Source organism: Centruroides sculpturatus, unplaced genomic scaffold (assembly GCF_000671375.1).
Source record: "Centruroides sculpturatus isolate CEXI.00-Female unplaced genomic scaffold, Cexi_2.0 scaffold622, whole genome shotgun sequence".
Lineage (NCBI taxonomy): Eukaryota > Metazoa > Arthropoda > Arachnida > Scorpiones > Buthidae > Centruroides > Centruroides sculpturatus.
Window position 1 is genome coordinate 139,166 of NW_019384842.1, and position 11,424 is coordinate 150,589.

The 11,424-nt window shown below is 28.9% G+C and overlaps 1 long non-coding RNA gene and 1 other non-coding gene across 2 annotated transcripts; both read right to left on the reverse strand.

Moving 5' to 3' along the window:
• Nucleotides 1-4,101: 4,101 nt before the first annotated feature.
• Trnaw-cca lies at nt 4,102-4,173 on the reverse strand. The gene has a single exon. It is a non-coding gene; the product is annotated as a tRNA-Trp (tRNA).
• A 3,096-nt stretch (nt 4,174-7,269) lies between these two features.
• On the reverse strand, nt 7,270-11,323 carry LOC111630326. Its single transcript, XR_002757500.1, has 3 exons — nt 10,906-11,323; nt 10,716-10,835; nt 7,270-8,266 (listed from the first exon to the last, which is right to left on the reverse strand). It is a non-coding gene; the product is annotated as an uncharacterized LOC111630326 (long non-coding RNA).
• Nucleotides 11,324-11,424: the final 101 nt, after the last annotated feature.

The following is an 11,424-nucleotide window of genomic DNA, read 5'->3' on the forward strand; positions in this document are numbered from 1 at the left end:
GCTTATGATTTTATCTTGTCCTGATACTGGCCTTAGTACCATAATTAATGCTTTTGCCGCTAGATTCACGTTTTAATAATAAAAATAATCACAAGTGAAGCAGAAATTTTAAAATTTTAAAAAGGTGAACTAAAGTGATTTTATCTCAAAAATATTCTGAGTAACATATAAGTATAACTTCGAACACTATGTACAAAGAAAAATTATAATTTTTTGATTGCAATTATATTGTCAGTAGTAAGAAAATAAAATGAAGTATTGTCCATTGTACTTATACGATCCTATTTTCTCTTCCGTAAAAGTATTTGGAATAGATTTACTGGATTCCTGCGAATGTCTCGAGCGGAAAAACAAGACAAAAAGAAAATGTTATCTGTCCACGTGTTTTAAATTTTATGCAAATTTCCTGGAAGTATATCTCTGGCTGAAAGCGCTCGAATTTTTTCTGCAGATTCTAAGACCAGACTATTATTGTTTTCGATTAATAAAAATATATAAGGAACATTCGACTCTAGCTTCGTTAACTCTTCTATTTATTGCAGTGTATATTGCACTACAGTTTAGCATTGTCAAAAGGAAATCATTAGATTTGCATTACTCGAAATTTAATTACGAAGAAGAATACAAAATTGCAAATCGTATTCAAATGTCATTAGTTGCAAGCTTGTCTTTGGTATTTTCGGCGTGGTTACTAATGTGTTTAACATCCACGTTAGTACTATACACCGAGATAAAGATACAACGCGGAAGCGATTTTGAAGCTACCACATGTTCTATTAATCATACAATATGGCTTCTGTATGTAGTAGGACATATCGCATCTCTCCTATTAATTTCTGGTTTATGTATATTTGTATGGTCGAAAAGATTTGCGAATTTATCTCAAGAATTAAAAGAGACAAACATTCGAATGGGATTGTTGAAAAATCGATTACAAATCATTATGGAAAAACACACGGAATTGTGGGAAACTTACCAAATGATCAACGAAAGCTTTTATTGTCTGATTCCTTTAATTTATACTCATTTCCTCTATATTACCTGCTTCTTTACTTATGGAACTATATTTGGGCAAATGAAATTCAATATTCGAATATTTACTGGAATTTGTTCTTTAATGTACGGTTTCGGTCTTATTCTTATAGCCTGGTTATTATCAATTGCAGTGAGATTAGTAAGTATTTCAAAGAATATTTTGAAAAGTAAAAAAGTAGCTTTGAAATTAATGACTTAAAAACCATTTAACATTTTTGCGTATTTCTTTAATAAAGAAACAAAATTCTATAAGAAACTCGTAATCAATATTGTTAGATCGGAACTATGCTATTGAAATAACTTTTGTAGAAACTGTTTTTAATTATTTAAGTAAAATGTAATTGGGTGTAATGTAAACATTGGCAAACAAGTAAACGCGCCTGAAAAGCCGCATGAAAGCAATCAACGTCAGTAAGAGCCGATGTTGTAATAACACATCACAACATTTAATATTTTATATAGCAGCAATGTAATTTGAGAAACATAAGGTAAAACATTTTGTTTGTCAACTTCAGGGACGGGTGTTCAAGCATTGCATTGTCCATTAGAATTACAATAATCAGCATTTTCGGAATTTGCATAAATTTACGAGTCGGGAAATAAGAAAGGCAACAAGAAAGGCAACTGCCTTCTCAATTCGAAGAAGAAAATTTTTACGAGTTGCGAAGCTTTCCACGCAAAATCGTTTAAATATGTTTCGTAAAAGTAATGTGTTTTTACTGAAAGCATACATTTAATTAATTATTTACAATAATTTCTTATGACGATTATTTCTTAAACATCTTTTAAAACTTGCATGATACTGTAAATGTGTTCATTATTTTATGATTACCTTAAAATTTTAGATCTACGACGATTACAGTTCCATTGTAAGACTATGTTCTGCTGATCTGTCTCCAGAATTCAAGTTTAAGGTGACTTTATACACTTCATTAGTATTTCATGGTAGGACTAAAATAATACGAAGTTTATAATAATAATTTATCTTTGTGCATAGATAACTGGTTTCATGAAAAGATTTAAGAACATGCCTATGGGAATTTCTGTTGCCGATTTCTTCTTTATAAAGAGAAACTTTTTGATAAGAGTAAGTAGATTTACTATAATTGTTTAATAGATTTTCACTAAATAACTTTCTTGTTGTTGTAGGTGGTGAGCGCATTGTATTCCATTTTCTCCTCTTTGGTAGAATTGAGTGGAGTGATGGCAAAAAACAAGAAATGTTCAAGCAGCCTTTCTGTATTTAATAATACTAATTATTAGTTCTCATTTATGGGTTACTAAGGTTTTAAAATAGTTTTCACAGGGTGTCGCATTACCAAACATTCCAGGCTATTTAGAATTCTGTCCATAAGTGAGCGACGAGTAGATAAAATCGTAGGTTCGGGACTCGCCAACCGGCTGGCCAAGATTTGTTTTGGGTTAGGTTCACATTACCAACACTGAAATAGAGTGTAGTTTCTCATAAAGGTAGTAATGGGGACATTCCTTTTCGCGGGATCGCCAATGTTTCGCGTTGCCGTAAGCAAATCAGAGGCAGATGCTGGAATTTCATTTAGTGGGTGCGCTTCATATCAATATCTATATCCTCTGCACTGTAGTTGTATTATGGAAAACTCTTTTCTACTTGAAATTTGAAGATTTCAGGGAGTGAGTACGCACACTCCGCACTCCACTGAATCCTATGTGCTGGATTGCCGAACTGTCAAGGGGAAAGCCTACTGCTCTGGGGAGCCAGGATCGAATCTGGACAGATCGAAAAATCGCTAGAAATTTTTCGGAAGATCGTCCTGAAGGAGTTTTAAAAATTTTGGACTCGTCCAGCAAATGAATCAAAGGTTATTGGAATTTATACTAAACTAGCAGATGAGCTTAGCGTTGCTCGGACAAAAAAATAACAGCAGCAAAGATTAAGATTGTTTCGTACTTTTAACTCTATATTATATTATAGTACAGTATTTAATTTATATTTACAAAGGTTATCTTACGTAAGAGTTTATCATACCGAGTGCCGAATTCAACACATTTTAAAAATCGTGTACAGTAGAGGAATAAAAATTTTTTAATAATCTATGTTAGATTGGTCATTCGGTGTGATAAACCCTTATATACGGTAACTTTTATAGTTATATAATTGATCTTACCCTTTTTACAGCGTGCAAAAATTAAGTTTTTCCTTTTCTCAGAGTTATTAGAAAATTTTTAGCCGAGTTTAAAAGTATGTTCGATTTCCCTTAAAAACTCATAAGCAAAAAAGTATATAAAATAGTACAGTAAAGCAGAGTTCTTCAGAATAATCCATAATTGTTTCTTTCACCCCCTCGGGAAAAATTTCCAAAATTTCTTCTTAGTATGCATTCTCATGACACACTCTAATTGTGTACCAAATTTCAACTTTCAACTCCTGATCGTTTGGAGTTCTGCGCTTATTATTATTATTATTATCAACCCATCTGCATTATATTATAAGGTTTAAAAATAGCCATTTGATAAATTTTACGATTAGCACATAAGACATTTCGAGTGACATTCGAAAATGATTTGTTTACGGAAACAATTATACCTTGTTGTATTGCTAATTTTTTAAATTTACTTGGAGCATATAAATATTTTTCTTTCAAAGTAATTCACTGCCATCTGGAAATAGTAGCGAATTCAGGTGAGAGAGAGAATTGTAATCTTACTTTCAGTATTATTTTATGGGATCACGTACCTATTTGAGATTGGACATTGTCCGAAGGGAGGTTATGTGGTCCAGGCAAGGGTTTTGCAGTGTGAAGTTAACAAAGTGCAAAATGTACTAGTTTTCAGCTAATCGTATTCGGTAATATTTGTAAATGGTCATATTCTATTGGAATATTCGTTTTTTATTGGAAAACACGGGTCATAGCTGCAAATTTTATTTATCTTGTGTGTATTTTGAAATTATTGTTTACACATTGCCACGCTTTTACTGTTCATATTTGTGACTTCTATGTAAAGAAATTTGATGGTTGTATTTAACATTAGACGTGTAACTGAGCTGTACTATAAAGCATAATGATATATAAAAATAAAAGTAGTAAGTGAGCCAGACGTGATTCGAACACGCAACCTTCTGATCTGGAGTCAGACGCGCTACCATTGCGCCACCGGCTCCTGTTTCACGTTAGTTTCTTTTATCACATTGAATGATGAACCGAAATTTTGTAAATTTGTACAATTATCATCAACGATGAACATACTTAACCATAATGAAATGTTAGCTATTTAAAAACGAAAGATTTCATCGATTTCGTTTAAGTTGCATTTATATTTTGGCAAATAACGCAAAAGTAAGATCTTTAAACAAGGTCAAGACACCATACTGTGATAGATCATGGCGATTGCAATGTTGGATCCCTTTTTTTGTGTACGGTGTTTCTAGAACGAAGCTGACTGTTTCTTTTCATCTCAATTAGTTGGATTTTATGTTATATATATATATATATATATATATTAAAAATGATTTGTTATTCAGCACCGAACTATACAAATTCGACAGCCAAAGGTATAAGATTGTTTCGTTTTCCATCGTAGAAATCAAGGAGAGTGGATTTTAAGAGTTGATTTAAGTAATGGTTTATTAATGATTAATATAACCAGGAACCAGATTTATTAGAATTGAATAATAAATTTTCATCGTGAATAATTGAACAAATGCTGCCTTACAGATTTTTGTCCCAAGGTGACATTTTATTGTTTGATAATGTACTCAACTTTCTTAATGTACATTTGGAAAAAACATGATCTACTTACATTTTAGAAGCTTTCTTAAACAAATTTTTTAGGACATTAATTAAACACTGCTTTTTCAGATGTAAAAAAAATATTTATCACAGAAACACATAAGAAATTAATTGTTATTGTGAAGATTTCTGCCATATGAGATTTGTAATATAATATTTTAATAAATGATTACTTGCTTAGAAAACTACATAAAATTATTATCCTCTTCTAGTTGATGTTTTCCTTTACCAGGAACATCAGCCATACAAGACTGCTTGAATTTACTCAATAATAAAACTTCAACTGAAATTTAGTTTGTATTTCATAATTATTATTGCTTTTATAAATTAATATTTTGATACAAATAATGCTATTTTCTGCATATACTATCATTCAGTATGAGCATGTTGCATTTTCTGAAGTAACAGTTTTAGTGAAATTTTAAAATACAGTATCAGGTTACTAATAGAGATTTCTTTTAAAAATTTTATATTGTTAGACGAAAACAAAAATCCAGCATATAATAAACTGTTTTAATATTTAACACTTATTATAAAATGTTTGCAGTATGCATCATTAGTGGTTTTAAATTACATATATTAAAACATGATTCTCAGATCAGTGCTAGTATATAGACTGTTCGTGGTAGTTTTGTGACAGGTTGTATATCATCATTATGTAACTTATTAAACAGAATAAGATTTATTGAAGATAATAAATGTTATTTGTTGTTTGTGTACTGAAAATACACTTTAAAATTTAAAATAAAATATAGTAATTGATATTAAAACTTTCAGTCTTTTAAATTAATTTCATAATAATTCAAGAGTAATGTAACAGTACAAATTGCACATTATTAAAGAATTATTTATTAGAATCATTTTAAACTTGAAATTTATATATTTCTATTTGTTCGTATCGTCTACTGTTTAATAATTTTTTATATACTTATTTAATTCTCTATAAAAATAAATTAATTTAGTTTATATGCATAAGAAAGTTCCTAAATAATGGAAATTATCATCTCTTTCAAACACTTTTGAAAGTTACTTTTTTTTAACAAATATCTCCAAATTTCTTCTCTAATTTTGCATATCAAAACTAAATAATTNTATTTTTAATTTATTTAATTTAAAATATATGCTCTCCACCTCAAATTAGTATTGGCTTGCCCCTGTACATCATATCATACTTTTCTTTTAACAATAAAGTCGTGCTGCCCATGTATATAACACCTCTCAGAAAAAAAAATGTTTGAATTGAAATAACATGACTTCCAGTTGGCAGCGGTGAATATAGAAAGACAGACGCACAAAAAGACAAACGACAGTGAAAATTTACAAATCTACAATTTTTTCAAATTGCGGCTCAATAANATGTAAAAAAAATATTTATCACAGAAACACATAAGAAATTAATTGTTATTGTGAAGATTTCTGCCATATGAGATTTGTAATATAATATTTTAATAAATGATTACTTGCTTAGAAAACTACATAAAATTATTATCCTCTTCTAGTTGATGTTTTCCTTTACCAGGAACATCAGCCATACAAGACTGCTTGAATTTACTCAATAATAAAACTTCAACTGAAATTTAGTTTGTATTTCATAATTATTATTGCTTTTATAAATTAATATTTTGATACAAATAATGCTATTTTCTGCATATACTATCATTCAGTATGAGCATGTTGCATTTTCTGAAGTAACAGTTTTAGTGAAATTTTAAAATACAGTATCAGGTTACTAATAGAGATTTCTTTTAAAAATTTTATATTGTTAGACGAAAACAAAAATCCAGCATATAATAAACTGTTTTAATATTTAACACTTATTATAAAATGTTTGCAGTATGCATCATTAGTGGTTTTAAATTACATATATTAAAACATGATTCTCAGATCAGTGCTAGTATATAGACTGTTCGTGGTAGTTTTGTGACAGGTTGTATATCATCATTATGTAACTTATTAAACAGAATAAGATTTATTGAAGATAATAAATGTTATTTGTTGTTTGTGTACTGAAAATACACTTTAAAATTTAAAATAAAATATAGTAATTGATATTAAAACTTTCAGTCTTTTAAATTAATTTCATAATAATTCAAGAGTAATGTAACAGTACAAATTGCACATTATTAAAGAATTATTTATTAGAATCATTTTAAACTTGAAATTTATATATTTCTATTTGTTCGTATCGTCTACTGTTTAATAATTTTTTATAAATATACTTATTTAATTCTCTATAAAAATAAATTAATTTAGTTTATATGCATAAGAAAGTTCCTAAATAATGGAAATTATCATCTCTTTCAAACACTTTTGAAAGTTACTTTTTTTTAACAAATATCTCCAAATTTCTTCTCTAATTTTGCATATCAAAACTAAATAATTTTATACTCATACTTTATTATATGAACCATTCACATAGCCTTTTATTTTGAAACCTATCTTATTAAAGCCTTTAATTGTGTGTCAGAGTAACCTCTAAATGAAGACTCTTTGAAATTATAAAAGGAATCCCCTGGCTCAAACTCAAAAGAATGTGTAATTTACTGCACATACATACATAGCATTAAGCATGAAATATATACCATGACCTTGGAATTGTGAATCCAAAATAGCAGCTCCATAGGAAACATTGGTGTCCTTACCTTGTTCGTTATGTACCTTGTGTAAAAGAATCTGTTGAAGCAACACAATGCAGCTATTTTTTAAATTTATTTCTAAATTTGTTCCAGTAAATTTAAAATACAGGCGCATCATGTCACTTCTGCAATGTTTTTAAAAAAGACACAAGGGGGTAGATTTCTAAAATTCAGGTTTATCATCATTCAAGTATGACAAGAGAAACAATCTGAAAACAAGTCTGTGGCATGTTGACTAAAATGGCTCAGGACATCCCATTATCCAATGAGAGTTAACCATCTATGCAACTTGTCATTTAAAGATGTTACTGCTCACCACTGTTTTGATGGACAGTATAGGCTACTTAATCTGTCGTCTTGCTATGATTACTAGCTTTTCAAAAGTACACAGTATTTTAAAGTGCAGCCCGTAATGCTTGTTCTACATTGTAATCTACAGGAAAATATGTAAATTATTAATTGTAAGAACAAAAAATATGAAATGTTTCTTAACTGTAAGCATCTGAGTGTCATTTATCACAAATGCAGATAAAAATTATTTTGATTATATTAAATTCATGGATTTAATCATAAATTGAATTTATTTACTTATTATTACATATATTTTACCAAATATATTTTTTTCTATTAACAAAAAAAAATATGACAGGTATTCATGGTAATAAAGGTCACATAGGTAATACATGTGACTATTTACATACATCAATCAATACAATTGCATAAGTCTGGAAAGTACAATCAACTTAATCCCAAATGGTGTTGAAGTATCCAAATACAAGATAAAATCTTTCATCTTCAATTTTTTCCATTCTCAAAAACTGACTCAAACTGAAAACAAAGAAAACGATATCAGTATTTTTTTAATATATAAAAATAGAACATATTTATCATTTAAAATACATCAGTGTAACTATGACATTTCCTGCCACAAAAGAAAAACTTTGTCCAGGTCAAATAAATCATCACATTCTAATATTTGAAGAAAGCATTCAATTTCACAGACATCAACTACAGATCGTTTGTAAATCAAATCTAGCCAATGCACAATTCTGTCATTTCTAATACTTTTGAAATTAATATATTGGGTTGTTCAGAAAGTAAGTTTGTTTTTTTCCCGTGGGAAAAAAACAATATTTTTGTAATAAATAAATGTTTTATTGAATTATATATCGACCATTTTGGTCAAATACCTGTTGTCATCGTTTCTGGTAGCAACATGATTTCACATTCATAAAAGTTTTTATCATTGCTTACAAAAAACTGATCCAAGTGATTTTTGACATTGTCATTTCAAGTAAATGTCTTTGTATAGACCTGAACAAGTAATAATCAGTGTGCGCTGGATCTGGCAAATATGGTTAGAGTGATAGCATGTCCTATCCAAGTTATAACAGTTTCTGACCAGTTACCAAACTTGTGTGAAATTTGACATTATCGTGGTAATACACTACACCTGTTTTGTTGATCAATTCTGGATGCCTTTTCTGTTTTATGATATTACTCAATTTGTTTATTCGATGGCAGTACACTTTCGAATCAATTGTTAAATTGCCTGGTAAAAGCTCCAAAAAAATTTCCTTAATATCCCACCAAACAGAGCATCTCTCTTTAAGAGCACATGGAACCCATATATTGAGCTTTGAAACTAAACCAATTTGTTTCAAGTAATCATAAACAGTTCAATTTGACAAATTTAATCTCTTAGTGATTTCACGTGCTGTTATTCCACAGTTTGCTTCAATCGGTGCCTTTATTTTGTTTTCATTGGCTTCAAATGGCCACCCAGAAAGTGGTGCATCTTGCACAAAGATACACCACGTTCTGGATGAGCATTTGAAGCCAATGAAAAAACTTTGAAACTGCCAGAACGAAATTTTGTAAACCAGTTTGGCAGTCGTTTGTCAACCCATCATCTCCATACATATACCACAATTTTTTCCTTGCTTGAACAGGCATTTTGATTTTTTGGTAATAAAAAAGCAAAATATGCCGAAAATGATGCTTTCGATCTTCTATGTTTGATGGGACACAAAAAATAAACAATTGCACAAAATCAAACAAAATTTTTTACAAATAAGCCTTAAAATGCTAGCTGTCAATATATATATATAGATAATATGGTTTAGAATGAAAATGGAGAGAAACATATGACTAATCCGTCTAGGGGTAAAAAAAAAACAAACTTACTTTCCAAACAACCTAATAATAACAAATAATCAAAGTTTTGGCTTGGAGATATAGGGCCTGGAAAGTTCATTCCATTTAGAAAAAATTTTCATGGGCATTAAAAATATTGTCCTTCCCGTTGCAACGTAATTTTATTGTATCATTTAAGAAATGTATGCACACTACTGTAGTATACTTTGTTCGTGTAAAGTTTTGAACTAATCAACAATCTATGAAAGGTTATGGGCCCAGAATATGACAAATTCTAAATTCTATGAAAGTCCTGTGATTAGGTTTTAAATTCATTTAGTGAGTTTTTGAATAAGAACAAAAAATGTGACAAGATGCAACAATTCAGATGATGATAACTATTGAATAACTGGAAGGATCCTCCAATTCATTTTTGTGGCAATTTAACATGAAAATGTTATTAATGAAAGATTTGTGGATGTCAATAGAATCACTACTAACAGACAAAAAAGTTACAAAAAACAAAGTTATGACCAGCATCCTGTAGAAACAATTACACTTTCCATTCAAGACTAATGAAGTCTTCCATGACATGAGACACATTTGCAAATCTCTAAGCGAATAAGGGTATGAAACAAAGAGTATAAACTAAATAAAGATGAAAAAATGCAGTGTTTAAATTTGTCACACTTAACTTAATAGTGTTTGAGCAACAAAGGATAAGAGATACCCTATGGAAATTAGCATTAGGAGATCCCAAAATTAGCAAGACATTTGGAGGCATTTATTCGTCGGATTTACTACCTCAAAAAATCAGAAAGAAGAAAGGATTTATAGTTAATACCAATAACAGTCTAAAGCCAGGTCAGCATTGGATAGCAATTTTTTTTCAAGATTCTACATGCTTCTACTTTGACTCATATGGTTTACCTCCGAAAATTCTATCAATCATAAAATTTATTTGTCGAAATTTGAATAATTTATGTTGGAATCAAAACACTTTATAACCACTGTATAGTTTTACTTGTGGATAATTTTGTCTGTATTTTCTCTATAAAATATCAAGAAATCAAGATATAAAAATATTACAGCCTAATACTAAAATATTCAATGAAGATTTTGTAATAAGATTTATACGTACTTATTTCCATTTGGGTGAATTCCCATCCAATATAAAAATTAAATGCAATCAATGTAGCAATAGTTCACTCAAATAAAAAGTCTATTCTTTTAAAAACTAAAAAAAGTGTTTTTATTGAATCTGAAAAGAAAAAAACTAATATTAAATTAAACCGCATATATCCAAAAACCGTAGAAATATTTTTTCTTACCATTTTTTTTAATCAACTGTATCCAATGATACTAGAAATAAAAAAATCCTTACCAACTTCAAATAAAATAATCACTTTGTCATTTACTCTTACTACCACCCAATCCCTAGAAACACTATATAAAATTCCGTAATATTCAGAAGTTTTAATTTTTTTCATGATATCTTTATCTATTAAAGTATAAGTTGTATTTAAAATATATATATATATTTTTTCAATTTTATTAATTCTTTGAGGTTTTAATAAGATCGATGGAACATACTGAAAAATATAAATATTTTCCCACACCCATTCTTCGTCCGGATAATCTACAAATTAAAATTTAAAAAAAGTAATTTTTTACTAAAAAAAATACGAGAAGCTTCTACAAATTAAAATTTAAAAAAAATATTTTGTTTACTAAAATATAAAAAAATAATTACCTNCAGATAATTATTAATTAAAAATCAGGAAAAATTTCTCATCAAATAGTAATCAGGCGAAAGATGGTTAAAAAATAATCATCACAATATCAATTAT